Source organism: Calypte anna, chromosome 11 (genome assembly GCF_003957555.1).
Source record: "Calypte anna isolate BGI_N300 chromosome 11, bCalAnn1_v1.p, whole genome shotgun sequence".
In the NCBI taxonomy this organism is placed as follows: domain Eukaryota; kingdom Metazoa; phylum Chordata; class Aves; order Apodiformes; family Trochilidae; genus Calypte; species Calypte anna.
The window spans coordinates 4,924,339-4,939,839 of NC_044257.1; the positions used below are offsets into that span (position 1 = coordinate 4,924,339).

The 15,501-nt window shown below is 38.3% G+C and overlaps 1 protein-coding gene across 1 annotated transcript in view; it reads right to left on the reverse strand.

The window, feature by feature from the left end:
* The window catches only part of FTO (FTO alpha-ketoglutarate dependent dioxygenase), a 222,272-nt gene that overhangs the window by 132,784 nt on the left and 73,987 nt on the right, over positions 1-15,501 (reverse strand). The window lies entirely within an intron of this gene.

Sequence of the window (15,501 nt, forward strand, 5' to 3'; positions counted from 1 at the left end):
TAGCATCCTCAGAGGTATGGGTGAGTGAAAGGTTACTCTTCAGCAACATTCCCCCAGAGCATGGCCCCTCCACCTCTGAATCATCAATAGCACAAAGACTGCAGCAGGCCTACTATGCATAGTGGATTATATGAAGTGTAAAACATTGTGGGGGGAAAAAGCTTTTGAAAGAAGTCAGGAAAAAGAAATCACGCTTGCAAGAAGATCCAGCTGACAGGCCAGTCCCTAACAAGTGAATATGTTTGAAAACATTGTGAATGCAAGAAAAGAACACTCCTTTTGTCTCCAAACCTACAGTCTGTCTTTACCCCAACTGTTGCCTGCATGGCTGAACATATGTTTTCTGAACAAGAACTGAAGCAGAAAGTGTTCTTTGTTATAATTCACTCCTTTGTATACACCTCCCTTTCCCCAGTTTGGTCACATGCAAACAGTAGTTACACTGAACACTTAAGTTCTAAAGGACTCACAGCAGTGTATGCTTCAGTGATTATTCACTATTGCTGAAATCAGTTCAGCTGAGCTGCAATACAAGACTCACTTCACTAATGTGAATTCTGGGCAGCTTGCATTTTGCAATATGGAATTACACCCAGAATAACCTGCACAAGTTCACTTAGCCAGCAGACAGTTCTATCAAGCACTGAAGAATCATACGTGATCTGATGTGTTCAGAAGAAGTCAAAAACCCAAAAACGAATTATATTTTTCTTAATGTATCAAATTCAACATCATCAGATATTCTGAATAATTCAGGGAGGAGGAAGGTGAAGGAAAAACGATGGGCTTTAAGGCCAGAAGTTGGTAATGACCATCTTAGCATACACTGAAATGAATTCTTTCTTAACTTAAATACTCATATAATTTTACTGATTTTAATGAAATAATTCTACCTGTAAGCAAGGCTTTGCATTGATTCATCTAATGCCTACTGAAGCCCTGATATGCTAAGCTACATACAAGCTTCTCTTAAAATATTTAGAGGTGCAGATTGTAGCAAAATCTCCCAACTAGAATTCTGGTCCTGGTAGCACTCAGAATACACACTGGAGTCAACTAAATATTATTGGTCACAGGAAAAACTATCTTAACCATGCCCAAAGCATGAAGAAAGATGGAACACAGTGAGCACTAGGTTCTGAATTCATTATTGCATTTTTATTTGTGACTATCTTTCAGTGTTTAATTATGTGTCATATCACTGTTTCCCTTCAAAGGCACACCTTGGTATCCATCTAGTATGGAAAAACCTAAAACACCATTTTCATCCCATCACTGAAGCCATCACCTGTTGCCACCAAGCCTCTTCCTGCCTTGCACACACTATTTTCTAGCACAATAATTTGGGACATTTTCCCAATGTCATTAGTTTTATTGAAATGATTTAAAACACAGAAAGCCAAGTTACAGAACAGATTAAACACTAGAGGATGAAGAAGCTGCAAGCCACAATCAAATAAAATAGCAAGGCACTTATGTCCAGAAGTGCCTGTGGGCATGTCAGAGCAGAATAGCAATTTAGTACATATGCAAGATAACCACATAAAGCTGAATCATATCTTTGAACAGCATATGGGTTTCACTGCCTTTATCATCCTCACAGTGCTCTAAATGCACTGGGTCTGTGGATATCCCTGGGAGGATTGGACTTGGACTCTGTTGTTTCAAACAATTAAGTTTGGCCACATGTGGCTCAAGTAACAGCTTCATTACCCCAGTGACACCATGGCACACCTTTATGGGGATTTAAAACTCCTTTCTGTGTAAGTGCAGTAGTGATGCCAGCTGGTATGGCAAAAGGGACAGAAAACAAATTTAGAGTACACTCCTGGGAAGAGAACTTGGTACATACATTACAGTATGTATGTAATGTATGGGGAATATGGCATTGCCAGGCAGTAAGAAGGACATCACCCACTACTAGAGACTAATGATTAAAGAAGTATTTGGGAATAAACTTGTTTTCAAGCTATGATCTTTGTTCCTCAACTGAAAACTAGGCAACCTGATTCCACTGCTTTACCCTCCTCCAATTTTGTTACAGTGCATAACCACATTTATACTTTAAAAAATGTGCTAGAACTTCCAACACAGCCCATCCAAATGGGGATGATTTGCCACTGAAGGTGTGCAGTACAAGTATAAAAACAAATGCTATAAAGAGCAAATTTGAAAAATGTGGGGGCTTAAAAAGGAAAACATCCAGAGAAGTTTCCTGATTTAACTCTTGTGAGTCACCCAGTCAGTCTTTCAGAAGCAGTGCTGAAGGTACAAATTCCTTCTGAGTGGGCAAGCAAGATTTCTGCTTCTGCCACACTCATGTTTACAAACAAAGTTTTGCACATCCCCCTGATTTATCAGAGCAGAAAGCTACTTAATCCTGTAATATATGTGTATATATATATATATATGCCACCTATACGTAGACAGTAGTTTTCTTTTATGAATGACAAAGGGGAATATGTTTTACTAGGATGCAAAGGCAACAGAAATCTAACAAGACAATTGCAAAATTAATTCATTAGTCACCATACCCCACAATGCTAAATAAGGTAACACTTCATTAAAATTACTATGTATGCTCAAGCTTAGAAACCTATAGGTTCAAGAGAAACTTACACTTTTTTCCAGAAGAAAACCAACCCTCCTTCTACAAAGGAGTAAATCAAACCAAGTAAACTGCCTAAACCTCTTTTTCACCCTCTGGTGACACTCAGTTGCCTACCCCCCCATGCCAGGAATTCAGTAGCATTTCTTGTTACTTACTGCTCCTCTGAATGCCATAGATCTGCAACACTTCCTAACACAAACTGCAGCCAGTTATTGATTATTCTGTTTGGACAGAGTCCTGTTCCAGTAAAAGGCCATGTACACACTGCACTTCCTGGGATTCAGGTTTGGATGCTACCCATGCTTTCCTTTAATCAGACGAATCTCATGTTATGGCTCTCTGGATATGACAAATATCAACATGTTAGTAGTCCATATCAAAGTAGCACTTTTCTTCCATCACTATTTCCTGATATGGGCTTGTTTTCACTTGATTTTGGGGAAGGATTTTTGCTGTTTCATAGTCCTAAGAAGCAAGCAATAAAGCTCTCAATAATTAGTTTATCTCTTCAGAAGAAGAAAAAAACAAAAAGTCCACTTTCATTCTTAAAGGAAGATTATCAACTAATTAGCCTAACAATTAAAAGTACAAACAAGGAAATAAGAAAGCAGCTCAGAGGAAAAATAAATCAGTTAAGAAAAATTTTAACTTTGCTTCCTCTGGCCTACTAGTGCCTTAAAAACACATCTTCCAGAAATGTAGAGTCTAAAGAAGTTCTAAGTGTTTGTTATATTAATTTTCCATGAACATTCGCCTGCTTATAGATGATCACATTTGGGAAAGAATTTGAAGCTTAAATGGCCAAGTGTTTGAACACTTTAGTGTATCAAAAATCATTCCACAGACAATTTCACTAATGACAAAGCATTCAATCAGGGAAAATAAACTTTCATCTAGATTCATGTGCCTAGCAAAGAAAACTACCAAAAAGTGTGATCAACAGATAAGTGTGAATGAATGAGTGAATGAGTGAATGTCAATTACTCTCTGAAACAAGAAGTCAGGTGCTAAAGGTTCTGGCAATTCAACAAAACTGACATTTGCTCAACATGCTCAAACTTTAATACAATTTAAAAACAGTTCCTCTGTGACACCTGGTAACAACACCCTCTGTTACACTGCACCTGCACAGCTCCTGCCCCACAACTCACTCCTGTTGCCTCCTATAGGTGCCTGAAACAAGATCTGGGTTCTCAAGTTCAGCAGCAAAGTCCAACTTGAGAGACAGGTCAGAGGTGGCTGACTAATCACCTCTGCACTCTTCCAGAAGGTTCAGTTAATCCACTAGAAAAAGTTCAAGCAATGTCAAAGATGTATTAACACAACCTGGCAAAGCATCCCTAAGAAGGCTCCCAGGCGTGCAGTGAGCACATCCTGCAGTGGAGATGTTCTCAACTCAACTTAGAAAGCAAGTTTTGGATCTTCTGGGTTGCTGCAGAAATGAAAAAGTTTGTGGAGGAGGGTTTGACCTGTGTTCTCGTATAAAAACTTCTGTCCTTAAAGATACATCACAAGGAGCTACAGAGCTCTACAGCTCCATTTCATGGTACTGTCTATCTACTTTACATTCTGCTTTAAGTGCAACTATTGGGCAAATCACACTTTGCAACATTCCGAGTCCTTTTTCTTTTTGGATCCAGGAGCTTGTAGATTGAGGTTTTTTCCCTTTTAAAATTTTTATTTAAGGTTTATATGTTTAGCATATTGTTGTACTAATCTACAATCTTAAAATGGCATACATTTTTTTTTTGTTTCACAATAACTTTTCTTAAATGTTTATTAAGACACAGAACTACTCTAATACCAAGCTGTCATCATGTTCTTAAGTATTAAATAATCTCTCAAGTTGACAAGCATTGTTCTGTTTAAATTCCCCTGACTAGTTAAATCAGTTAATCTCATACTGGACAGACCAGTGGATATAGTAAGCTGCTGTCTATATAATATCTGTGAAAAAGAACACAGACACTTTAGATTAATTGTAAAACAATAAAGAAAAAATACAAAATTTTTGTGTCCAAAGCCTAAGAATGTGTCAGTTACAACAAAAAATAATACTTTTATAATCATTTGTGAAAATATGGTGTCACAAAAGCACAGCAACCAAATACTATGAGGTTAAGTTCACACTGAAGAGCTTTTACCTCTGTAAAGTCCCTGTTTTGGTCTCTACTGCAAGCTGGCAAACAAAACCCAATTCTCTACCTTGATCACCAGTCTGAAAACAAAGTCCTGTTCCTACCAGGCTACAAACTGCTGTATTCAGAACTGAGTTCTGCTGTGATAAGCACATCTTGCTTCACCTTCTAGATGTGACAGTTTCCCCTTGCTTTGTTCATGGAGTGCTTATACAGTCAGGACATGTGCAGAAAATGTTGCATACAACCTCTTGGATCAAATTTATTGCACTGGATGCACCACAGCCATGTGTATAAACTCTTTGCATGTGGTGGCATAACTCTGTCTCAAAACCAAACATGAATGTATTGGTATTTATGGTCCAAAAGTAAAACCAAATATTAAAAAAAGCAAACAACCTGGAACAGAGCTATCACCCCCAAAAAAGGCCTTGATTTTTGACACAGTGCAGCACTTACTTAAGAGCATGACTTCAGCTCTCTTGGCCTACAAAAACAACTACAGATGCCAGCCACAGATTACAATCAGCACTGGGTTTGAAATGCTCTAAAAATCTTGGGACTCAGGGCCAATTCTAGGTAATCAAAACCAAAATTACTCTTAAGATTTCAACAGTATTTTTCGTCCATACATCAATGACTACAGGTAGAGAAGCACAAAGGCTTGCTTAAAACCCCTGAAACCAGTTTAAAAGGCTATACTCTGTTAATTTTCAAGCTAATTAAAAGCACTGAGCATATTACTTTAATCTGACATTTTCAGAACATCTTAATTTTAACCTTCACATTAGCACAAACAGCATCTGGTAAATTGTTATGTAGAGGGCTTTGGATGCAGTTCCAGCTTTGTTTACTACTTCTAGGCTATTAGGAAAGAGGAAAAAATTCTTTGTTTCTTGTTATTGGAGGTAAATCCATGAGTTCAGTTTAAAAAAAAAAAGTATCACAGGTCAAAAGAACAAAATGACAAAAAAGCCCATTGCCAAACTAGCTGTTGGTTGGCTGCACAAGAGCAGTATGGAGACAAAATATGCTTTCTTTAAGCCACTTTTACAAGTTATTTAAGCCTTGTGAACAGCCCTGCCTTGCCCCCACCCCTCACACATTACTGAAAACAAAGGGGGCCCATTTACATTGTAGCTGTGCAGCAGGGTTAAGCATGTGACCCCAAAGTATGGTGCCTTGTGCTCAGTGGAAAGATTCTTGACAATATAAACAAGAATTACTGCTGTTCGAGAAAGGGAAGACAATTAAAAACAATCTAGGATGCATGTTGTACAGCTGTTCAAGTTTCAGCTACATCTGACCTCTAAAGATGCTATCTATGTGTTTTACCTCCGAAACTTAAGCCACTTCAGTTTTACTAAAATAAGTCTTTAAAAAAAAAAAACCAACCAAACAACAACAAACCTGAATTTCTATGACAAACATGAGGTCTTGTATGAGTAGCACAATGAAAATCATGTATTGCTGGCAAAACATGCATTGGTGCTGTTAGAAAGATGTTGGGGTCTGCACATCTCTTTCCAATCAGTTTCCTAACAGCTAAGCAAAAAGGAAATCTTTCCTCAGAAAAGCTGTTGGGAAAAAAACAACTGTTCCTGAAACAAAAGAGACTTCAACAGGTCAAATCCCATCATCAAATCTGTTTGACAGACATTTGTGCCCAGGCAAAAAAAAAACCTGGGCAATTTTAGCACAATTGCTGGCACAGTGCTGTGACACAGATCAAATTACAGGACCAAGCAGCCACAACACTTTTTTAAGCATAATTTTGGATACTATTGATTCCAAATGCAATAAAGACAGACTGCAATTATGGTGAGTATTTTCTCTATACGTGCCTACAAATTTTCTAACACCTAAAAAAAAACTTTAAGGAGAAAATGATAGAAGAAGTTTATTTTTCCACCAGCCACTTCCAACTAATTGTCCTAATATTGCCATTAGAAAACAAGGTTATAAAAACTTCTGAGAAAACGACAAAAATCTTGGCTAAGCTTCTCAAAACCACAATTTTCCTGCCTGTTTGATCTTTGTACATTCAGCATAAGCCCCTGCAACTCCTCCACAAATGAAAGGCATTCATGGGAAGCCATCAGAAAGCATTGCTCTTCCTCTGGGGCAGAGGACAATAAAAGAAAAGTTTGTGTCTGCCACGTGGGCCTAGGATTCAGCTTAAATGAACAAACCAGTGCAATATCCTTCAGCTTTGTGAAAGTGATACTTCCTACTTTCTTTGGAAGAAAGGAAGTCATATATAAACAGAACAAAGGGAAGAGGCAACACAAGTAGAGCCTCTCATAATAAATATTACAGTGAAAGATTTGCTCATCAAACCAAGATTAAAAACATATTTTAATCTCCCAAGTTTTATGCCTTTGATGTATGTCGAAGAGGAAAGCTTAAATATTTTGTAAGATTTACAACATTTCTAGTGGGAATAGTTTAATATTTAATTTTTTTCCTGATTCTGAAATTGAGAATATATTGGGTTGAATCTCTCCCCAAATGCTTTGTCATACTGAGCACTTCCTGGAACAGGAGTTAGAATGTCCTTTGGACAGCTTTTCCCCACACATCAGCTAGTGTTTCACTGAGCAAAGCACTGCAAAATCATTATAGCTGTGCAATGGTAATCTCTGTAATATGAAATACTTCTTAAAATGCCAGCTTTCCTAAGCCACAGTTCAAATATTTGCACTAAAATCCATAGAATCATAGAATCATAGAATTAGCCGGGTTGGAAGGGACCTCAGAGATCATCTAGTCCAACCCTTGACCCACCGGAGCAGTTGCTAGACCATGGCACTGAGTGCCACATCCAGTCTTTTTTTAAATGTCTCCAGGGACGGAGAATCTACCACCTCACCGGGCAGTCCATTCCATAGCCTAATCACCCTCTCCGTGAAGAAATTCTTTCTAATATCTAACCTAAACCTCCCCTGGCACAACTTAAGACTGTGTCCTCTTGTCTTGTTGAAGGTCGTCTGTGAAAAGAGTCCAGTTCCCACCTCGCTACAGCCTCCTTTCAGGTAGTTGTAGACAGCAATGAGGTCTCCCCTGAGCCTCCTCTTCTTCAGGCTGAACAGCCCCAGCTCTCTCAGCCTCTCCTCATAGGGCCTGTGCTCGAGTCCCTTCACCAGCCTGGTTGCCCTCCTTTGGACCTGTTCCAGGACCTCTACATCCTTCTTAAACTGAGGGGCCCAGAACTGGACACAGTACTCGAGGTGTGGCCTAATAGCACAGAGAATCACGAAATGGCACTTCTTTGTGGTGCTAAAATTAGAAGGTTATATAGCTTCAGTAAGGGTAATTTATTATCTGTAATTCCACCATTACATGCCCACAACAACCTGACATAACACACAAGAGCATTAATTTGCAGAGTTACAACACACAAAGCATAAAACTTGTGCATCAGGGGCTCCCTTGATAAACTATTCAACTCTGCACAACTTTCTCGCCCTCCCATACAACCTTTCTGTGCAGCTTTCCTTGGCCACTCTTGACACAGCCCCAATGGCTGTGACAAAAGGACCTTCCCATCAAGTCACAGCATCTGGCTGTTCACATGGATGCTCCTTTCCACAACCTTAGGTGAGGGCAAAACCAAATTACAGCCAAGTTCCAATGTCATTAACAACAAGAGCAGGTAAGCAAGCTCTCTCTGGTTTTCCATGTTTTACAACACTCTTGCTTTGGTCTGAACAGCCCACCAGTGACTTGGGGGGGACATCATCACAAAACCAAATTTTCAAGTACAGTTTCACCAACACTGAAGACAGAAGGACAGAGGTGAAAACCATAAGAATTGACATTTTAAACAACTATTACAGTGGAGATAACTGCATTAAATATTGATAGGTTTAGCTTAGCAACTTTTAAGGAAGATCTGTTAATTTCAGAGAAGTATGTAACCAATCCAAAGCAGTTAGAAGTGAAGAAAACTCTGGTCAGTAGATGTGTAGTTTAAGAGGTGGGAAGGAGGAAACTGCAAAGGAGGTGAAAAATCTTTTCACAGCTGTAGAAGCCCCTACAGAGCTGATCAAGTCTCTCCTCCAATGAAGCATATCAAAAGCACATGGGCCACATAACTGTCTTTCCAGAAGCCACATCTTTCCAATGTCTGCTATTAAAATACTCTCAAACTGTGCATCTGATTCCAAAAATATGAGATAGATAAGGAAAGTTGTTCAAGGATGGTAACTCACAGAGAAAGGAGAGAAGGCAGAGATTTCAGGGACAGCAGTAAAATAATCATAGCAGATCACCTTCCTTACAGAAAATAAGTGAAATATTGTAAAAGAAGGAAGGGTTATAAGACCAGAAAATGAAGATAGGTTTCAAGCCAGGAACAGTCAAGAAAAGATTATCCTAGAACTACTGGAAAAACAATAAAATTACAATCGGAAGTGCTGAAGCTGGAGTGGCACAAAAAACTTGAAGGATGTGACAGGGAAGACAGGTGTCTTGTCAATAAACACTGTGCCAGGAGAAGGTTCATGCACAACTTCTTAAGTCCTTAGCCCAAAGCAAATAGCAAGCAAATGAAAGTGTGAGGAATAATGGGATTCTTGTCTCCTTCTCTCCGTTCCCCTTCATGCTGCCATATGGTATCCATATCTGTGAGGAGAAGCGGGACTTTGTACCCTGGTGTTTCAGTTTTCATGACACTTTACAAGTCTCATTGCTCATTTCACTGCTTTCCACTAGCTACTCCTTAATGACACCCAGCCATTGCTTCCTTTGCTTTCCCATAAAAACAACATACTCAGGAAATAATGAATGTATATTTGTCTCTTTCAAGTAACTGCAGCTCCATTTTAACCATTTACTCCTCAATAAACTTTGAGAGAGCTTTTTTCCCCCCAAAAGAGTCACAACATAATGCTTTTTTTAAATATACAAATTATATCCCACTGCCTCATTTCTCAGGTCAAACCTACAGTAATTCCTCCAGCCCAGGAAAAAAAAAATTAAAAAAATTAATCACAGTAGACACAACAACTCAGCACTCTATAGCTCATTCTGAATCTTCTACTCAAACAGAAATACCCTACTTCAAAAAAAAGACTATCAAGTTACTTCTAGTAGTGAATTGCTACAAAACATACTTTGCTAGATGGAGTTATTTAAGAAGTTGCCATGGAAACAAAGAATTAGCCCAGAGAGCAGCAGTGTGAGTTTATTAACATCCTCATAACAACCACCTGAAAAAGCTGAGTCTTCTGCTCTCCTCAGCCAAGTGCAAAGAGTAGACTCAAACCAGTTGTCAAGACTGAGCAGGTCTGGTGGTGGTACAGACACTGAAAAGATGCTAGAAAGGAAAATCAATCCTCCAGAATTACAGGAGCAAAAAACCATACCTCAGGAAAACCAGAAAAGTGTGGTAAGAGGACACAAAGATTTACCTTTTGGCAGGACAGTCTCTGCTTATTCTCTCAGTGCAAAACCACTACATAGTCAACGTAAGAAAATTCTGTTTCTCTGGATTAAAATAGTCTCTTGAGCAGGTACCAAAACTTGTGTTTAAAAATTAGAACTTTTGTAGAAGACTCAACATTTTAAGATGTTTTAAAACAGGGTAAGATAATCATTAATATGACCGAAGCCTCTGAAAACAGAACAGCCTCTGTTCATAAGAAATTAGAACAAAGTTCCTGGGCAATTGGAAATCCCTCTCTTCACCCCAGTCCCCAGATATCCACAGAATTTGAAAACCTATTCCACCCACAGACCTTTACAGCTCTCTGGAAACTATTCTGAAGGGCAATTTCCCCCTTTGTTTAGGGAAGTGTTTGCAATGTCTTCTACAATATGGCCCAGGAATGATATTCTGAATTTTTCACCTTTAAATAATAAACCTGAATATGAAGAACATGCAAAGAAATTTAAGTGGGACTTTTTTTTTCTTTTAGAAAACAAGAAAATTAATATAGCAAAATGAAAAGAATCATCACTGTTCATAAGAACTCACTCACGCAGGGGATTTTTCATCTGTCCTCTCCTTTACTTAGCTAGACAGAAAATAGATTTTGCTGGCTATGTTTAATTTCCACAGCTGTCATTGCAATCTAAAACGTTTATATTTGAGCAATCACATTTATCCTGAGGAAACCAGGAACTGGAATACCAGTTGAAACACTGAAGAGGCTACTTACTGTCTTCGGACCACAGGAGTGTGTTCGATGGAGAAGCTGCACCATGCAAATAAGCAGTAAAATGCTTTTTTGATTAAAATACATTTCAAAAATGTAATTAGTTCTTAAAACCCCAAAAGGTGACAAGGCTCATGTATGCTTATGAACAAGGTTAGGACAAATGCAAGACAAGGAGGTAGAACAGTAAAATGAAAAGAGCATGCAGATATTTCATACTGCTGATGTACATCTTTAAGTAGCATGCTTTGAATGTCTAATGAATTTAATTGTATAAACTCCAGTTATGGAAAGAGCATTGTAAGTATCAGACTCACACCCCTAGTGAGACAGCTCTTACTTATTCAAGTCCAACATACAAAATTTTCAAATGGTTGTTTTAAAAAAAAAAAAAGATGACAGCACTTCTGCAAATATTTATCATGCACAAAAAGAAAAATATTTGAGATAGCTGTAAAAAGGAGCTGAGCAGATTTCAGCCTTTGAAACGGGACTAGCAAAAGTATTATGTAATTTTCATTCATAGAAAACAGTCTTCAACATAAAAACTGCTAAGGACATTTTCACAGATGTACTACTCAAATAGGAAACAACTTGCTTCATCTTTCCTGAAACATCCTCATTACCAAGCTGGATCATATTAGTCATTTAAAGTGTTGATATTTATAAGTTGAAGTTATACCTTCAGTTGTATGTTTTTTCAGTCTTCCCTTGCTACCCCATAATTCCTTTTCCTCCTCCTTTTTTCCTCCCCTTGTAGTAGTAAAAATGGATTTACAAAAAGCCAATAACAGGTTTTACTAAAAATATATTCTGGTTTTAATCAGGCAGCTTATCACTTAAAATTTCACACATGCACACTATTACAAATGTTCTGCCTGCAGACTTCCAGGCTGAATGTTCTCCTACAGTAAAGCCATAATAGAACCCTTTCATGAAAGCTGGTTCAGAACTATGTCAGCAGACTAAAAGCTGCTTTGACATATAAAGTAAAATAACACATTCATACAGAAGTCACATTTTTATGTAGTTGCATTTGGTAATAGCTTACATGTTAAATTTACCCAGAGCAAGGCCCTATGAAATGCTGCAGCCAACAAGCAGAATTGATGAAAATTCAGATGATTTCAATACCATGCAGTTCTTTGATCCATGAACACAAATATCTGCCTAGCTTCTCTTTCCCGTTCTATCCTTCACTCTGTTGTGTTGAAGGAGTAACAGGAAGGAAAGGAAAAATAATTTTGAAATATGAAGCATCAACTTTCACATTAACTTCATTATGTTACACAAGTTTTATAAGTATAGACACTTTCTAATTTATTCCTACTTTTTCAACACTATCTCTTGCGCTACCAAGAGTACTTAGACTTCCAGTAACTTTATTCCCATTTTTCTATATTTTTTAAACCCTTCTCTCACTTTGTTATACTGTTGTCCTCCTTACAATTGTTTCCCCTCTCTGCTCCTCCCTCTTCCTGCAACTTGCTTCCTCTCATATTCTTGCTCTGTCCCATTCATAAAAACACTTCAGCTTTAATTTTGCCTCCCACTGAACCCTCCTTCAAGTTCTTCCCTAAGTTTTACTGTGCCAGACTCCTCACAATCTCTCTGCAGAAGCAGAAAAAAACATCTCTAGGTGTAAATGAGACTATTAAAATATAAGTGAAACACTAAAGGGGGAGAAAAAGGAAGGAAGACAACGTAGGGATTAGTATTTGTACAAGAGAAATAAAGGTAAGCACAGGCCAGCAACTGAAGGATAGACAGCAGTTAAACAAACAGAAAATTCATACTGAAAGTTCAGTTCCCCCTGGAACACGTACAGGAAAAAAGTACCCCTAAAATTCTAGCACATCTGCTTTTTATGTCACAACACAGGACTAATTGTCCTCAGTGTCTGAGTTGGATTCCTTGCATTCTAGAGCAGAACAAATATTACTTTTTCACCTGTGTGTCACAGCAAACATGGAAGATTATCACAAAAGCAAACCAGTCCTAATCTTGGCATCCCAAGAGCTCTGAGCAAAAGACCAAAGAAGCACAGAGAAAACACTAGCACACACCAAACAGTAACACAGTATCATCAAATTAGAAGCTGGACAGGAGCATCTCACCAGAGGAAATGGATGTAAGCTATACCAGAGGAGGTTTAGGCTGGATATTAGAAAACATTTTTTTCTCTGAAAGGGTTGTCAGACACTGGAATAGTCTGCCCAGGGCAGTGGTGGAGTCTCCAACCCTGGAGGTATTTAAAAGGTGTGTGGACCTGGTCCTGAGGGACATGGTAGCTGTATAGTGGTGATCTTACAGTGTTGGTCAAGGGTTGCATGGATGATCTTGAAGGTCTCTTCCAACCAAAGACATTCTGTGATTCTGTGATCTTGCCTCCGAGTTTCCATTTACTTCATATTCATCTAATCTGCTGTAGAGCAACATTAAAATACCCACAAATATGGTAAATAGATTAAGCCCAGATTATTATGTTTCCATTTTGACAGATTGAATGACTTCATCCAGGAGTTCAGGCATTGAGCCCTTTACTGGTGACTGAATTAAAAAAAGAGCTCATATACCATTTAACTCCTGTTCCAGCTCTGCAAAACATATGTTGTTAACACCTGATCAGCTTACTCTGATGCTGAGTTTTCTTAGAACATCAAGTCAAGATCAGCTCTGCCTCTGCTGGATAATGTGGGGGCTGATCATCAGATCCCTTCATAGTTTGCAAGATTTGCACCACTTGAGCTGAGAACGTTGTACAACCTGAAGCCTGAAATATCAAACCCATCAGGTCAGCTGCTCCCCTTTAATTTTTGGCCTGGTAACATTAACCTTTTCTTCCTTGCTCTTTGATTCCTGTTTACATGCAATATGCAAGTCCTACACATTGCAAAGGGCTCAACACAACCATTGCATCAACACAATCCTCCTGTCACTGCCTTATAGCAGTTTCAGGTACTACCAGAGAGCTGGAAAAATGCTAGTGTGTAATGAAAGTATTTCTCCATCTCTGTATCTTTCCAGATTTGGAGTAGGTGGAATGCCCACAGAATGAAGAAACTTACAGGTGGAACATCTACCTCAGCATCTGCAATCAAGGAATATGTTAGGGTCATTATTTATAGACCAGAGCAAAAGCAGTGTGACAGAATATTTTGGTGAACCCTGACACTTCTGGAGACCAGAGGAAAGCCTTTGCAATTGGCCACATGGCTGAATTCTCTTGGAGATGTATGAAAATTGCACTAATCCCAGGACTGTGTGAAAAACAAAATGGCAGAAAGCCTTCACTGCTTCCTTCTCCCCAGCTCCCATCCTGTGAAGCACACAGCTCAGCAAAGTGTAAAAAAGACACCAGTGTTTAGAAAAAGGCTTGAAATATTGGGGTAACTTCTGTAAAGCCACAACCTTTGAAAGAATGGAAGGCTTTTCAAAAAGCTCCTCAGTCCTGAAAACAGTCCCTGGGAGACAGCTGACAGCTGGACAAGAACCTCTACAGTATCCCCAGATCACCTGAGATGACAGCCATGTATGTTTAGACATTATAAGGTGTCTGTATATGTATAGACACAATTTCATATACAATTTTTTCCTTTGACATATCTCTCCAAAATGGCTTAGAATGAGACACAGGTAGGTATGAACTCTTTTAGAGGCCAAGTAGGGAGTGCCTTCTTCTGTGTGCTTTTGATTATGCTTCTTTCAGTTGAGATCTTCACTACTTCTAAATGGAGGATTTCTGGGAGACCAATTCATTGCAAAGAGAGTTTATGTTCTAATGGCCACAGCTTCAACAGCCTTGGGCCCCTATGGACGACAGATGCTCCTCTGTTCTCTTCATTGCAAATTACCTCAAAGTAATTTTCATTTTCTGAGGAGACAAAACCTTTGGGGGGGGGGGAAAAAAAAAAAAAAAAGGGGGGGGAGGTGGGGGAGAAGGAAAAAAAAAGAAAAAAAAAACATTGCAAAAAACCACAAACACACTAACAAAAAACCAACCCAAAACAAAAAAGCACAATCAAACCCAAAAACCCAAACCACAAATAAAAGCATGTACTTTTCACCTACAGTAATTCTAACAGAGTGTTTATCACCACAGGATTAACACCCTCCGCATTATAAATAACATAAGCAGTCACCAGAAAATTCTAACACTTTATATAATTAAGAAACACTGAAGGCTACTATAGAACTATGCCAGGTACTAAGATGAGAAACTAATTTATTAGTTCAGCAAGATTTTGCAGCTCCAAGCATTCTGGAGAACAGCTTTAATAGCAGGTTAACAGATAAACCTCTTCCACTTTATGGGTACACATGTATGTCTCCATGTCTGTGTGTATGCACACAAGTGTTTATATATAAACACAGAAGAAATTCACCTATTTTAAATATTTTTTTAATTGGTAAAAAAATATGCTTATGTAATTTCCCTGTTTTTTTCCCTGGGTAATTCTATATGTCTGTTGTAATAAATAAAAATATACATATATAAATAAATAAAATAAATTTAAACATTCTTTAAGCCACTTTCTGTATTGGATTTTTTTTTTTTTATTTTGCCAGAACAAAGTACTTCTCCCTTATT